We start from the raw sequence: 7272 nt of genomic DNA, 5'->3' as shown, positions 1-7272 counted from the left end.
CCAAGACTGGTGGCGTTGACAGGTATTCCTTAATTCTGTCGAAGGCTTTCTGACAATCGTAGGTCCATCTAGTAGCAGCGTCTTTCTTTAGCAATTTAAAAATGGGTTCACAAATGACTGTGGATTGGGCTATGAACTGGCTGATATAGTTGAGTCTTCCCAAGAACTCATCACGTCCTTCTTGTTCTTTGGCGGTGGCAATTCTTGGATGGCTTTGATCTTTGATGGGTCCAATTCTATTCCTCGACGGCTTACGATGAAACCCAGCAGTTTTTCGGCAGGAACCCCGAATGCACATTTGGCAGGATTCAATTTTAGATTGTACCTTCTCAGTCTGTTGAAGAATTTTCTCAGATCTTCCATATGATCAGCGGCTTTCTTGGATTTGACGATGACATCGTCCACATATACTTCGATCTCCTTGTGTATCATGTCGTGAAAGATAGTAGTCATGGCTCTCATGTAGGTGGCGCCAGCATTCTTCAACCCAAATGGCATCATTTTGTAGCAATACATTCCCCACGGCGTGATGAAAGCCATTTTCTCTGCATCCTCCTCATCCATCCATATCTGATGAACCCGACGAAACAATCAACAAAAGACTGCAACTCATGCTTGGCACAGTTGTCGATGAGAATGTGTATGTTTGGCAATGGGAAGTCGTCTTTGGGACTGGCCCGGTTGAGATCCCGGTAGTCGACACAGATTCTGACATTCCCGTCCTTCTTTGGTACTAGCACGATGTTGGCTAACCATGTCGGATATTCCACTACCCTGAGAACCTTGGTTTTGACATGCTTAGTGACCTCTTCTTTGATTTTCAAACTCATGTCGGGTTTGAATTTCCTGAGCTTCTGCTTTACTGGCGGATAGGTCGGGTCTGTTGGCAGTTTATGAGCTACAATGGATGTGCTGAGGCCAGTCATATCATCATACGACCAGGCAAATATGTCCTCATACCCTTTCAAAAATTCCGTATATTCTTCATTTTCTGATGGTGACAGGTGAACACTGATGCGAGTTTCTTTGACGTTCTCTGTATCTCCCAAATTAATAACCTCAGTTTCTTCCAGGTTGGACTTAGGTCTGTTCTCAAAATTCTCAACCTCTCTAACGACCTCTTCAGGTATTTCATCTTCTTCTGAATCTATGTCCTTTTGTTGCATTGTTTCGTTGCAAGTCACAGTCGTTGGTTCATCGTCAAGATAAGTAATAGAGTAAATGATGGAGAAAATAATAAGCAAGATATATCTATATAATAAAATGAAATGCTTTGATTGAATCTATAATTTTTTGAAATATCGGAGCTCTTTTTCGAAATAAAAGACAATGCGGAAAGAAAATCAACTAGTAGAGTGAGCTAAAAATAAAATGCATGGTGATTTTGTTTAGCCTTGCTACCCCAAAGCCTTCCGGGCCCTGACGGTCCTAATTGACCAATTGCTGAGGCGGTCTCCTTTGCTTGCGGCTTGTATGGAAGGGCCTTCCTCCCCCTCCTCCTCAAAAAGAACACAACAGTCCATATCATCATCCTCTAGGAACAAATTCTTCATGGCTGCCAATGTTTCATCTTCTTCGGACCCATATATAGTATCTGCTGGCTAGAAGGTTTGATCCAGGCTAGGTATCGGAAACTCCAATGAATAGTAGGGGCCGCGCCATGGTGGCGACCAGTTCTGGAATTCTTTCCAAGTATAGCCGTACCCTAAGCCAAAAGTAGTGCCATGCTTTTTTAGTGTGATGGGCTCAGTGATCCCCTGGAGATTTTTGCCGAGTCCCTTTCCAGGTTCGTACCCACACCAATTTAAGATGCTTTCAACCTTATTGTCCCACCATTTGTCTTTGTCCACAGCGTTGACCCTTTCGACGTGGTGGTATGTCTCTCCGCCTATTCTCCTTCTGCCCCCGATCAGTGGGATGGTCTGGCGACTATATATGGGATTACTACCGTCGCCATGAATGATCACTTCCTGGTGATTCCATTCGAATTTTACCGCCTGATGCAGGGTCGATGCTACAGCTCCGGCAGCGTGGATCTAGGGGCTTCCTAACAGCAAGTTGTAGGATGTCGGGACATCTATTACTTGGAAGTCGACGTCGAACCACGTTGGCCCCATTTGCAAGCACAGGCTAATTTCTCCAATAGTAGATCTCTGGGATCCATCGAAGGCTTTGACATTGATAGCCCCATCTTTGATCTCGTGTAGGCTTTTTCCCAGAGTTCTGAGAGTTACAAGTGGACATATGTTGAGGCTGGACCCTCCATCGATTAGGACTCTGGTGATGAAGTAATCTTCGCATTGTACGGTAATGTGCAGTGCCTTGTTGTGGCTCAAACCTTCTGGTGGCAACTCATCTTCATGGAAGGTTATTTTATGGCTTTCCAGCACTTGCCCCACCATATTCGCCATCTCACCCCCAATTATATTGCTGGGCACATAGGCTTCGCTCAGTATCTTCATCAGGGCATTCTTGTGAGCATCTGAACTTTGCAGCAGGGCCAGGATAGATATCTGTGCCGGCGTTTTGTTCAACTGTTCAGCGACCGAATATTCCTTAGCCAGTATTTTTCTCCAAAGGTCGTCGGGCCCAGTCTCAATGGGCCGTCCCGGGGCTTGCTTACTGGACTCGGCTAGGTGCTCTGGGGTGTAAACCCTTCCTGTTCTAGTCATTCCTTATGCGTCAATCGTTTCTCCTGTCTTGGTCTTCCCTTTTCTCCTAGCTTCGGCAGTGTAATCCCAGGGTATGGCATTTCAGTGGAACGGTGTTATGTCCGACATTGTCACAGGAATAAGTACCCTTGGTGGTAACACAGCAACTTCAAAGGGTGCAGGTGCTTTTGGAACTCCAAATTCAACCTCAATTGGCCCGGGCGCCTTTGCAGAAGGAGGCACTTCGAATTCAAGAGGTATAGACATGCTTACTTCATCGTCCCTGGAGGGCTGATTCTGCACAACAATTGGTCTAAGTGTAACCGTTGGTTTCTTTGGTTCATCACCTTCAGCAATCAAACCTATCGACCCCTTGGGATTCCAATCATCTTCGATCTTGATCATGTGAACGTCTCCACCTTTGTGGTCAGGCAGAGGGTTGTTGCGGACATTAGGAGCAGGCTCCTTTGCTACGATGACCTTGTTGTCGATCAGGGTCTGAATCTTATCTTTCAATGAACGGCACTCGTCAAGGGTGTGTCCTTTCATGCCGGAGTGATACGCACAGGTCTTATTGGGGTTGACCCACTGGGAAGGATTCTCTTGAGTTATGGCTGGGATAGGGGTGACGTAACCAGCAGTTTTAAGTCTCTCGTACTGCTGATCAATTGGTTCAGCGATGGCTGTGTATTGTTTGGGAGGTCTGCGGTCGAAATTTGGCCTAGGTCTGGGAAAATTCTGGCGGGTGGGAGGTGATTGGTAATGAGGGGGTTGAGCATTATAAGCTTGGTAGACAGGTGCTGGTTGAGAGTATCTGGGTGAGGTGGGTTGATATGTGAGAGGTGGAGAGGATTGGTAAACGGGAGGTGGATAGGAGGGTGCGGGTGCTTGGTAATTCGGGATGGACTGATATGTAAGTGGAGGTGATGGGTAGGTGTGGTATTTGTGTGGTGATTTGTCTCCCTGTGCGACCATCACGGCACTCACATCTTTCTTCTTGGAAGCGCCACCAGTTTGTAAAGCTTTATTGGTGGCTTGCAATGCTTCAAGATTTGTTACCATACCATTCTTGATGCCCTCTTCAATCCTTTCTCCGAGTTTGATGATATCAGAGAACTTTTGACCCTCGATCAGTATCAACCTCTCGTAATATTGGGGATCCTGAGCCTAGACAAAGAATCTATTCATTTGCTCTTCTTCTAGGGCCGGCCTGACCTTTGCAGCTTTTGACCTCCAACGAGCGGCATACTCGCGGAATGTTTCGGTGGGTTTCTTCTTCAAATTCTATATGTAGAATACATCCGGTGCATTCTCTGTATTGAATTGGAATCTATCCATGAAGTCCGATGCCATACCTACCCAACTTGTCCATTTCTTGGGGTCCTGACTGATGTAACAAGATAGTGCATCTCCCTTCAGGCTCCTCATGAAGAGCTTCATACGGATCTTCTCATCTCTTCCAACCCCAACTAGCTTATCGCAATAGGTTCTCAGGTGGACTCTGGGATCTCCTGTTCCATCAAACATTTCGAACTTGGGAGGTTTGTACCCCTCCGGAAGTTCAACATCGGGTTGAGTGCATAAGTCTTCATAATTTAACCCCTCGATACCTTTGTTACCTTCCACGCCCTGAACTCGGCTGGTCAATTTCTTGAGTTTTGCTGCTAAGTTCCTGATAAGGGAGTCTTTGTCATCAGACTCGGGTGCATTTGAGATTGGTTGAGTGTAGTGAGGTACAGTTTCCACAAAGATAGGAGTGTTATGGAGGTGGTCGTTTATGGTGTTTGGTGGCTCGGGAATGAGCAACGGAGTGTTGTTGCATGTGTTGCAGGTTTGGACGTGAGCAGGTTGTATTTGTGGTTGCAGGGTGTTTTGTGGAGGTGCGGGATTCTGGGTGTTGACATCAGGAGCAGCAAGAGAGAATGATAGGCTTGCCAAGTTCCGAACTTGGTCCAACTCTTCCTGAAATTTCAGCAATTTTTGTTCAAGATGAGCAGTAGTTCCCTTAGCAATTGGGGTACCCTGAGAAGTTTCCTCTCTTTCAATCTCCTTTCTAGCACTTGTGTTTTTCATTTTTCCTTTGTTCTTGTTCCGGACAGGACTTGGAGGAGGAGGCAGTGGAGGGCCCTTGGATCTTGTGGAGTATGCTGATGGTGCCAGAATGCACGAACTAACCTTTGGGGAGGGGAATAAGAAATAAAAGAAAAAACAAAAAAGGTAACAAGTTATTGCGGGTTTTGAGAAAAAATGTTGCAGTATTTAAACACATTGTGCGAGAATATAAATCGCGTCCTAATTTTGGGTGCCTCGTTGTGCCCGAGGTAGGCCTGGCGTCAAATAGTTTTGGAGAACTTATAATGCTAAATGCCTCATTTTATTGATAAAAACGACTCTAAATAACGGAAAATGAAATATCACTATTGGCCATTGGCCTTATTACATCATTGAAAAATAAAGAATAAACGACTCCTAACTACTTGGTCCCAGAAGGACCTTCCCCAGGTTGAATGCTCTCATTGATCAAATCCTCTAGCTCGCGTAGGTTCACCAGTAAAAATGCCTTTGCCAGGCGTTCTCATTCGTTTCCCTCAGCGTTCTGGCAGTCGGTGACTCTTTTTCTTACTTTTCCTTCCAATTCCAGCAGACTGTATTCCAGATATTCCAGCTTTTCGCTAGCCTTGGTGACCCTCTCTTTCCATTCATTGATTTGGTCACTTGATGGGAGATTCCTCCACCAGGTCAGCAAGAGTGAGGGTATACTGACCATACCGAAGTCGGGGACCTTGTTCTCCATTTTCTGCAAAACAAAAGGGTTAAGACCATACCCCCACCAGACTCGACTATTTAAACCAATAATTAGCATAAAAGCATTTAGTTCTCCAAATAAATGCACAAAACATGGAGGTGTCCGTTTGGGTTTCAAGGGAACCCGTTGGACTTTGGAAAAAGCTATCCTAATGAGTCATTATGTGGACAACATAACTAACCCGGCTAGGTTTTACCATGATGCAAGTACAGTTTAAACAGAGTAAGGTTTCTATTGGGGTATTAGACAAGGTACCCTTGAGCGGACAACTCAAGAGGGAAAGGCACGGAACCGTCGACTGCACCGCTGATCGACTGGTTTTACCGCAAATATGCCTTTGCCAAATTTAGGGGGTGATAGTATTGGAAGAGCGCAACTACTCATTATAAGCGTTGCTATAGTATTTGTTTGGCACGAGTGGAATATGATGTTGAAGATGCAGTTTACAAGAATGAAACAAATTGACATGTATTTTCACGTTCATACAATAAAGTTTACAATGATTGCACAAAATTACAACAACATTGATGGAAAGCGGTAAATGAAAGTAATTAAAGAAAAAGAAACAAAAGAAACAAGTCAGTTTCAAATAAAGGTATTAAACAAAAGCAATAAAGAAAGCAATAAAGCCACATATAGCATGTAATGGTAAAAGCCTAAAGAATTCCCCAGCGGAGTCGCCATGCTGTCGACGCCCCCTTTTTCCTCGCGGAATCGGGCTCACGACATTCGGGAGGACAACTCTATTCACTTGCGAGAATTGGATTTTTTGAGTTTGAAGAGTCGCCACCTAATGATTATAGTGCATTAGGACACTTTAAGGAAGAATTTGAGATGAAGAACCAGAGTTTGGGTAAGGGCTAGAAATTATCTCGAGGGGAAGGTGTTAGGCACCTCTCAAGATCCACTAGTGTGGTTCCCGACCATGCTACAATTGTGACTTTGAATGCAAACAAACGAGTAAACAAGCAAGCATTGCAAATACGAGAAAACTATTACAAACAAGGAGCACAAAAGGTAAAAAAAAAGTGCCGAATTTTAAGGAAGGAGCGGTTTAGTTAAAAGTGCAAGTAGGAAGAAGTCAAGTACTTAGTGCGAACAATCTAAAATTATGTGAAAAACAGAAGTCGAAAGTGCAACAGCTTTTTAAGATTCAGAAAATTGTTAAACTAATAAAGAGGAAGGGGGGTCCTAGGTTTATATATTACATGGATCATTCGCACAACACTGGTACTCAATTGTACGCATAGTGTTATCGTGTAATCATCATCTCCATGTCTACCCTTTCCCACCCCGTTAAGGTATTGGAGCGCGGAATGGTATCGTTTGCCTATCGCATGCTATTACCCGTCCCAAGCTATCAGTCCCGGGGCATTAGGACTTCTAATCCTAAAAGGGGAAGAAAGGGATGGGGGCCTTTATGGAGTTTAAAGGACAAAATTCTAATCGACATTCAAAAACAAGTAACAAGTAGGGGGAATGAACAGACAAACAGGTAAGGCTCACATAAACCCCGTAAATCAGATAACATATAGTTTAGCATGCCTTTACACATACTGGTTTGGTCTTTAAAATTAAAAATTAAGCAGCGAGCGGACTGGTTCGATACATACGTTTAGACAAGAAGCCCACATTAGGCAACTTGGATCCAATTGTCAGAACTTAAGGTATTTTAAGCGTGTGATTTAGAAAGTACTGGTTCTAGAAAAGTAGTCTAATGCCGGAAAGTACAGACTACAGTCAGTTTAGAAATAAGTTTTAAGAGAATCATGAGTATAAACCATAAAAGGAGTTCCAGAATCAGAAATACTTAAG

The sequence above is a fragment of the Nicotiana attenuata genome, unplaced genomic scaffold (assembly GCF_001879085.1).
Source record: "Nicotiana attenuata strain UT unplaced genomic scaffold, NIATTr2, whole genome shotgun sequence".
NCBI classification, from domain to species: domain Eukaryota; kingdom Viridiplantae; phylum Streptophyta; class Magnoliopsida; order Solanales; family Solanaceae; genus Nicotiana; species Nicotiana attenuata.
This window is presented reverse-complemented; position numbering follows the sequence as displayed.